Below are 10571 nucleotides of genomic sequence, written 5' to 3'. Positions count from 1 at the left end.
TTAGTGAATTGAAGAAATGGAGTTGAACGAAGATTGAACAGAAATCGTTCAACTCCATTTCTTCAATTCACTAATAATATTAAAATTCAATTATCCGCACCAACGCACGGTTGCAACACCATATGGTTGTACCTCCAACCGTGCTGTCTTCTGCTGTGATTTTTGCTACCAAGGTATCGGTTAAACTTTTGATTAATCTGCAACAAGATTATTCATCTTTCTATTTCACAAAATATATATATATATATTATATATATATATATATATACCTATACACACACACTCAGTCATATGTACCTTTATGTATTTGGGGGTGTGGGGGGAATATGGCATCACACACACACACACACACACACACACACACACGTACATAATGTCATATTGATTAGCTGCTAGTGGAACATTTCTGGTGTTATTCCTATGGAATATTTCCTGCAGTCGATAAATTATCCCCTTCTCTTATCATTTGCTTCATTGTGGGGTCATATTTGCATCTGTGTTCAGGCATTAAAATGAAAGCACAAACCAGTCGAAAGAATCTTTGCGTTTTGGTTTTTGCATTCTTATTGTTGTTGTTGTTATTGTTCTGCTTATGAGGGGGGTAAGGTTTGTTGGTTGGTTGTGTTGCTTATTTTGGAAGGTTTGGCAAAGGGGTGGGTAGTTGGAACTGATAAGCAACTCTGAATTTTGGATTCAGATTTTTGTTCCAGCCAACTTAATTAACTTATCTCTCTACCCAAGAAAAAAAGAAGACTGCCTACCTCTTTATCCTTCCGCTTATATACCTACCTGTCTAAATACCTCCTTTCCCTTGGATCTATTTACCTACTCTGCTAAATCACAACAAACCAACCAGCCTGCCAGCTTACCTACCTACTTACCTACCTACCTACCTACATACCTACGCACAGACCTACGGACCTACCAAAAAACAAACTATTCTCCCTCCCTGCCCATCTACCTACTTCTCTAAATAATTAACCCTATGCCAGACTTGCAAGAAATAACTAAATCTTCCTCAAATCAAACAATCATCTTTTTATTGGCTAATATTGTTCTTAGTAAATTAGTTTTGGGAAAGAAAAAAAAGATGGAGTGTTTATGGATGGAATCACTTTTATTTTGGATCAAGGCTGATCTGAGGTTAGATCCACCACCACCACCACCACGAGGAGGAGAACAGAGCTGTGACCACCACCACCACTGTTACAAGTTCCATTTGTAGACTGATGCCTGTGAGGTAACCATAATTAGAAACAATGGTCCAGACAGCTTAGAACAAATGTTTTCGTATGACCAATATGGTTTCCTCTTTTTCTATTCTGAATATTCTTCAATTCACTCCACTTAATCAACCATAGACACATTATTGCCATCTTGGTAATTGATATACAAGAAAGGATTTTCTACATTGTTATTTGACCTACTAGAAATAACAGCTGAATTTCCCTCAAAACCCACTCTACCAATTCTTCAAAACAAAACAAGGTCATAGCAGCAAACATATCAAGAGATACACTTGGCTTGAAAATAGATCTAAGAAATTGGGAAACTGTATTAGAAGATTGCTTCCCAATCACATGGTTCTGGGTTCAGTCCCATTGCATGACATCTTGGGCCATTGTCTTCTACTGTAGCCCCAGGCTGAACAAACCTGTCTGAGTGGATTTCGTAAATGTCAACTGAAGGGAGCCCATTATGTGTGTGTGCATGACTTTCTGTTTCTGTTTGTCTCCCACCATCACTTGGCAACCAATTTTGGTTGTTTACATCCCTGTAACTTAGTGGTTTGGTAAAAGAGACTGATAGAATAGGTACAAGGTTTTAAAAAATAAGTACTGAGATCAGTTCATTTGACTAAAAGACTCTTTAGGTAGGTGCTCCAGCATGGCCACAACCTGATGACAGAAATAAGTAAAAGATAAAAAATAGTAAAGGGGGAAGAATAGCAGAATTGTTAGAAGATGAGACAAAAAGTGTTGGAGATCTACGTTTTAGGTTCAAATTCTGTCAAAACTGACTTTGTTTTTCATCCTATCCAGCTCGATGAAATAATTATCAGTTAAGCACTGAGGTTGATGTAATCTACTGCCTGCTGCTCCCTTAAAAAATTGCAGACCTTGTGCCAAAAGTCGAAAGAAATTGTTATTATTATGATATATCTATATCATAAAAGCACCATCCATATGTGGCCGACGCCAGCACCACCTTGACTGGCTTCCATGCCGGTGGCACGTAAAAAGCACCCACTACACTCACGGAGTGGTTGGTGTCAGGAAGGGCATCCAGCTGTAGAAACACTGCCAGATCAGATTGGGGCCTGGTGCAGCCTCCTGGCTTCCCAGACTGGTTCCATTGTTGATAATCCTGGACATGGCCAAAAAAGAAATGTGTCAATCCCTCAGTTTATCAAAAATACCAGAGAAATGATACAATGAAGTCCTCATTGTTTTATCAGAAAACTGGCTGTCAGAGCAAAAACAAGCTGGACATTGATGTATTGAGTGCTGAAGGAGGATATCTGGACGCATCCCTCCAAGATTATCCACCATCATGAGCTCATGCAAGTTGATAAGGCCATGAGACTGGAGAAAAGTTGTCTTATCCTACATCAGATTGCTGAAGGCACACTACTCAACTTGGTGTTCACTGATGAAAAGGAATTTGACATTGATCAGGCAGTAAAGCACCAGAATGACCAACCGACTTTGGAGTGTGTCCGGCTCCATCGATGGTAGACTTATAAATCAACATCAAAACCCACAGTCAGTTATAGTTGGGTGACTGTGACAGACGATGGAGGGTTTCCTCTTATTTCTGTGCCCTGAGGTGTTAAATTAACAACCAGCGATACATTGACAACATTTTAGAAGCTGAACTGCTTCCATGGGTGAATGAGCACTTTTAAGGTGCACCTTGGAGCCCCCAACAGGACTCAGCACCATCCCACAGCTCCAAACAAACACAACACTGAATTCAGAAGAATATTCTGTTGTCACAGGCAAGGATGTATGGCTTGCAAGAAGCCCTGATCTCAAACTGGATTTTTCTGTTTGGTCCATTTTGGAAACAAGAGTATTGCGCATTCCTCATACTTCACTCAACACTCTGAAGGCAAAACTGCACCAGAAATGAGTTTCAATTCCTATATATATACCTTTTATCTTTTACCTTAGTCCTTTGACTGCAGCTATGCTGGGGCACAGCCTTGAAGAAGGGTTTTAGTCGAACAATTTTTTTTTAAGGTCTGGTACTTATTCTATTGGTCTCCTTTGCACCAAACCTCAAAGTTATGGGGAATGTAAACACACCAACACTGGTTGTCAACTGGCGGTAAAGAACAAACACAGACACATAGATATATACATACATATATATATAGATGTTTTCGATCTAATTTGAATTTTTTAATTGGTGATCACGCCTTGAAAAAAAAGAGAGTTAAACTACATCAGCTGTAGGGGAATACATGTCTATCTTATCTAACTCGTCCAGTAGAGCCCACCAATTGATATCTGAAAAGTTCGATGAAATAACTCATGAACACTGCAACAGCTTCTACCAAAAGATGCTACGTTATGTGGACAGGTCTGAACAAGGGGAGACAATAGAAAAAGAATCATTCGTTTATTATCTCCCCTTGCTCTGTCAACGACGTAAATATGTTGAAGCATCTTTTGGCAGAAGCTGTTGCAGTGTTCATGAGTTATTTCATCGAACTTTTCAGATATCAATTGGTGGGCGCTACTGGACGAGTTAGATAAGATAGACATGTATTCCCTTACGGCTGATATAGTTTAACTCTCTTTTTTTTCAAGGCTTGAGCATCAACTGAAAAATTCAAATTTGATGGCAAAGAATTCAAACTAGATCGAAAACATCTATATTAGTTGTAGTGGTTATAATATAGTATCAGTGTGCCTATTAGTACTTGTGTCAGTTTCAACTGTGCACTCTTTAACCAAGCAAATGAAACTATTTTAGATAAGCCAGTAGAGTGGTGTAATGGGAGGGGTTATAGAGCCCCAAAGGGTTGCTGACATGCCTTGCTACAGGTGAACTCATATATACATATATATATATATATATATATATATATAGATAGATAGATAGATAGATAGATAGATAGATAGATAGATAGATAGATAGATAGATAGATAGATAGATAGATAGATAGATATACACACATGCATATACATACATATATCTCTCTCTGTGGGGGACAATATTATGTATGTTGAAGTTGTTTAAAGTGGTTGGGCCATGGATGTTGGATATGTTACTGCGATCGGTGTTAATGTTTCCGTTGTGTAGTTCTATAGTAGAGTTGTATGCATTTAGATAGTAAGAGCTAAGTGTACGTTTGTTAGTTGAGATGATAATAGATTCTATATTTACTGTAAAGGAATAGGATAATTTCAAAGTGGATCTGTTAAAGACAGAATGGTACTTGTGGTTCCATGGGAAATTAGAATCTACTAGTTTAAAGAATGCTTTGGTGAGGCCCTTAACGTTTAAAGTGAATGGAGGTATATACCAGAGAATAAATCTCCTACCATTCTTATTAGGCAAGTTTGGGGAGGTGTGATACCTACTGTATGTTAGAGGAGAGTTGGAAGGTTTGATGTTAGTATTCTTAGATTGAGTTTTATGCGTGTGGGTGCTAGGTGGGCGAGATTGTCTAACCACAGTGGGAGGGTTTGGATATCCGATATGTGTGTACGCTTGCCTAGGGTTAATTTCAGAGAGGTATTTTTTCCAATAATAATAATAATGTATATGATGTTTGTCTTGCCTTAATGTTTGTTGTCCACTTTAACAATTATATATCTGCTATAATAATAATAATGAAATTATTGTATACAGTGCTCAGGTGCACCACAACTTCTCAGAGTATATGCAGTAATGTACAAATGTCTGGAGAGCGAACAGTGTATGAGTCAGATACACTAAAACATACAAAAGAGACACGAGAACAATGTGGAGACAGGGAAGAATCCTACTATTTCTAAAGAAAGGTAACTTGGCATCTTTGAGAAATTACAAAGATATCACATGAACAGTGGTGACAGCAAAAATTCACAGCAAATTGTTCCCAAATAGAATAAGGCCTCCTTTTGTTATACACTTCTGCATAACAAAATGGATTTGGAAAAGTAGAAGAAGAACAACAGCATAGATACAAGCAGTAAGGATACTCATTGATGGAGTCACATCAGAATGGTTTTCAGCAATACTGAAATTCAAAGATTTCTAAAAAGCTCTTGACTTAATGCATCAGTTGCTTACAGAATCCTCTGGAAAATAGTTTTGACTGTTAAAGTGCTCCACACCTCTGTGTCCTTTGATATTTTGGCAGCCTCAGCCCTTTCTCATTCATAATAGCACGAGGCTAAGTGATGGGAGAAGCAACAAAAGATGGTGATTTAATCAGTTTTAGACCACAATATGAATGCAGCAGGAAACATCCTGCAGTGCACCCCACAGATGAGGACTTAGCATTAAGATCTGATGCAACAAAACAAGATTATGTTTTTATTGTGAGTTGAGTTTGGTGCTTCACAGATTGACTTACATACAGATGAGGATAAAACAAAGTACATGGCTTACATCCAAAAAGACAGCTGCCTATTAACAACAGCTGGATACAAGTCAGAAAAAAATAAACAATTTCTTGTAATTGTGCTGATGGGATGAAAAAAGAGAAAAAGGCTTTAAAATTCACATTGCTAAAAACACGATCAGCTCAGTCAGAGATGGACACCATTTGGAATTCAGAGTTAAACAGAGAGCTTAAGATTAGCTGTTCTTGAGTAACTATAGAAACCGTGTTCTTACACAGTTGTACTAAAGTGGATTCTAATGAAGACATAGGAAAGAAAACTAAATGGAACAGACTCAAGATTTCTCAGAGAAGCAGTTAACATTAAATTACAGTCTGTGTGTGTGAGCGTGCATGTGTGCACATGGATGTGTGCACGCATGCCCATGCATGTACATTTATACATACATACATATGAGTAGTACAAGATGTGGAATAAGAGGATTGTATGACTAACACAGAAAGCTCTTCTTACGGAATCTGCTATCAATCCACAGAGCAATCAATTACAAAGAAGTGTAAGGTAGAGTGTCCACATCACTGAAAATCCAGAAGATCCAATCACTGAAGGCATTTCATGAGTAAAATATGAAACCATAAAGTCAGGAGATATGAGAGCTGATTATATATTTATTTAACAATGCAACGTCCAGAGGATTATGACCATTTCACAACCTTCTTAATGTAGCATTAATTTCAAATATCCAAGAAATTCTGTGTACATGTTGGCATTAATACGTATGCTCAGTGTTGTACAATAGAATTGTATATTCACAAATTAATGTCTATAAAGAAAGCTAGCTCATCAGATCACTGGAACATCATGGTTACATAAACTCTTCTTTATCAAAGAAAGTACTCTATCCAGTGAGAGATAAATATTTAAGACACACGGTATTTAATATGAGATACTAATAGTTAAATGTAGCGGAAACAATAATTCAGCAGATTTTGTGCTTTGTGTCTCCATGCACCCCTTCAGGCATGAGCCACAAGACATGATATATATTGTGTTTCCACAGCATGAAACCATTGGTAGCTCATATTTAAATACTGTGAATATTTAATTATATATACACATACATATGTGTGTGTGTGGTGTGTGTATGTGTGTGTGTGTGTGTGTGTGTGTGTGTGTGTGACAACTGTGCTGATATGATCATGTGTTGCGAATGGATGAGGACAGCTGTGTGAAAAAGTGTCAAACCCTAGCAGTTGAGGGAACCTGCGGAAGAGGTAGACCAAGGAAGACCTGGAATGAAGCACAACCTTCGAACATTGGGCCTCAATGAGGCAATGACAAGTGACTGAGACCTTTGGAAATATGCTGTGCTTCAGAAGACCTGGCAAGCCTAGTGAGACCATAACCATGGCCTATACCAGTGCTGTATAACCAGCCCATTTAAGAGTACCCTTCAATCATTGGACAATAAACTATGCTTGCAAAGAACTGTTGAGGCAAGTGAAATTGCTGTCATGGCCAATGACAGTACTGCCTGATTGGCAGCCGTGCCAGTGGAACGTTAAAAGCACCATTCAAGCATGGTTGTTGCCAGTGCCACTGAACTGGCTCCTGTGCAGGTGGCACGTAAAAGCACCATTTGAGTGTGGGCATTGCCAGTACCACTTGACTGGCCCTTATGGCGGTGGCACATAAAAAGCACCCACTACACACTCGAAGTGGTCGGTGTTAGGAAGGGTATCCAGCTGTAGAAACTTTGCCAGACAAGATTGGAGACTGGTGCAGCCTTCTGGCTTGCCAGTCCTCAGTCAAATCGTCCAACCCATGCCAGCATGGAAAGTGGATGTTAAACGATGATGATGATATATATATATACATACACACACACACACAGACATACAAATACATATTAATGTATATCTATCACTCACTCCATCCACCTCTACTCCCATCTATAACCATCTGTTATTCTCGCCTCATGCTCTCATGAAACTATCCACCTTACCTTCATCCCTCTCGTCTTCTATCTCCATCCTCTCTTATATTCACCTTCTTATGTCTCGGGAGTTTGCACTAGCACCCCATCATTACCATCTTTATCTTCTTCTCACTTAATACTGTTCACCCTTGTGCAATGCAGCATAGCCAGAGATCTTCCTGATAGCAAAATATCTGTATGATAGAGGTTACCCCTGTCATAGGATACCTTTTATCATACTTTAGACTCTCAACACCCAGCATAAAGCCGCCATTTCCTCTCATATACTTCACCCAACTTAGTCAAGGGTGGTGTTTTTTTCCCTCTTCTTTTCCTCACTAGCAATGGTGACACATAAAAAAAATAGCATGATACACTGTAAAGCATTAGAAGTGCATCCAGTCGTAGAGACCATGTCAAAGTTGAGGCTGGAGTTCAACACAACCCTGTGGCTCACCAGATCCTGTCAAACTGTCCACCCATGCTTGGATTAACATGGTTACAAAATGATGATGATGACCATGATTATGATGATGATATATGTTATCATATAAATGTACAAATTTAAATCTTAAACGATAACATTCTGCAGTCACATCTATATTGATTTTAAGTCAACACCACATCTAGTTTAATATTCGAAACATTAGATTTGTGTAAAAAAAAATAATAATTAAAAACTACAAAAAGTGGCTTCTTCCTTCAACTTTATCACATTCGAAGTTCAGAGCTTTCGATTAATGACTTTACTTTAAGCGTTTCATCCAACAGCATTTTGCTGATAACAAATTTTGGAATTATATACAAGATATGTAGAAGTGTAATATTGAAGAAATTTATTTTTCACTTGAAACTTGGCTTATTACCAGACTACTTAACAGGTGAAGTTTTGGTAAAAATGAAAATGATTTTTATAGGAATTATGTCCAAAATAAACTTTTGTTAATATGATAGTTATCGTGTTGATGTGTATATACCATCATAATCACAATTTAATATCCACTATTCCATGCTTGGTCAAACATAACTTTGTTGAGGCAGATTTTCTATGGGTGAATGGCCTTCCTGTCATCAAACCTCGCTAGTTTCCAAGTTAGATAATATTTCTCCATAACCAGACATGCTTCCATAGAAGATTGGGAACAAAGGACACTGCTTATACGATGGTTTACAACTTACCTGCAATATTAAGGGAAGGAGACAGTAACACATACACACACACACGATGGGTTTCTTCTCCCAAATATACTTGCAAGGCTTCAGCTGGCCCAGAGCTATAGCAAAAGACATTTGCCCAAGATGCCAACACGTGGAACTAAATTGAGAACGACATGGTTGAGAAGCAATCTTTTTACCAGAAGTTCATCTACATGTGTGTGTATAATTCGCAACTGTGACTGGCCTTGTTTGGGTTTATCAATACTTAACATTTGTATAATGAAACCATTTCACTATTTTTTAGATAAATTACTTCAAAAAGATGCTGACAATCTTTAGTTGGCTTAGGAATAGTGATTTATCCAAAACTTTTTGCATAAAATAATTTAGAAAAGTGATGAAAATTATATAAATAAGGAAAGAAACAAGCACAGAGGTGCAAGTGTGGCTGTATGGTTGATAAGTTTGCTTTCCAAGTGTGTGGTTTCAAGTTCAGTCCCACTGCATGACACATTGGGCATGTGTATTCTACTGTAGCCTGGGCTGACCATAGCCTTGTGAGTGGATTTCATACATGGAAATTTAAAGAAGATCACTGTTTGTGTGTGCATGTGTGTGTGTTCACTTTTATATATTACATTGACTTTTTATTTTAAAATTATTACAGATAAAAACAAACACCCATTTCATATTCTACATCAAAGATAAATCTGGATCATTCTGTTTATTTTCTATCAAAATCCAAAATAAGTTGTTGTATTCATTAAACATTCTACATCAAAGATTAATTCAATAGTACTAAGTGATGCTGAAAGAGGGCTGAGAAAAGATTTTGAAGTGAACCTTAGACAATAGTTTGATAAAAACAGTCTAGACCTCTTTTAGTTTTCATCGACCACATCCACCCACAAGGCTTTGATCAGCTTTGAGCTACAATAAAAGTCACTTGCTTGCAAATGCCATGCAGCAAGATTGGCCATCTTTGTTCATAATCAAATGTAAAGTACAGGCATGGTTGAGTAATGAGGATGTGCTTTTCAATTTAGTCCAACTTTGAGCAAGAATCTTCTATAGTTCGTGGTCAACTAATGCCTTGTGAGTGAATTTGGTAGATGGAAACTGTAGTCGTCTATCAAATGTATGTGTGTGTGTGTTTGAGTGTGAGAGTGTGTGTGTATTTGTCTGTTACCACTTGATAACTGGTGTTGGTTTGTTTTCATCCCCTCAGCTTAGGAGTTTATCCTAAACAAACGAAATAACTATTTCTTTACTACCCACAAGGGGTTAAACACAGAGGGGACGAGCAAGGACAGACAAACGGATTAAGTCGATTATATTGACCCCAGTGCGTAACTGGTACTTATTTAATCGAGCTCGAAAGGATGAAAGGCAAAGTCGACCTCAGCGGAATTTGAACTCAGAACGAAGCGGCAGACGAAATACCGCTAAGCATTTCGCCCGACTTAATGGTAAATCATTATTGAAGTATCTAGGATCAAATGCCAGAACTGATAAGAATAATGCAGGCTACTGAGCCTAATATTAAAAGGAAGAAAAAAAAGGTGAGGGCAGCTATTTTAGCAGAAAATATATCACTTCAAAAATCAGGTTTTAGGTGACTGGGTTCTAAATTTATGGGCAAGAGATTTAATGAAAAAAAAAGACAAAGATTTAAGGAGAAAAATAGGAACCCACAGTGCCAGAGATCAAGATCAAACAACCACAGATTATTTGAGGAGAATTATATCAATGTAGGAGAGTCAAAGTAATTTTACTGTTCAGAGAAGCTTAAAAAAAGTAGTCAGTGGTTATAGATGCTATTCTCAAAGAATAGTAAATGCCAACAGTGACAAACGGTTTTTATTATAATC

This window comes from Octopus sinensis, unplaced genomic scaffold (genome assembly GCF_006345805.1).
Source record: "Octopus sinensis unplaced genomic scaffold, ASM634580v1 Contig16960, whole genome shotgun sequence".
In the NCBI taxonomy this organism is placed as follows: domain Eukaryota; kingdom Metazoa; phylum Mollusca; class Cephalopoda; order Octopoda; family Octopodidae; genus Octopus; species Octopus sinensis.
Note: the sequence above shows the minus strand (reverse complement) of the source record.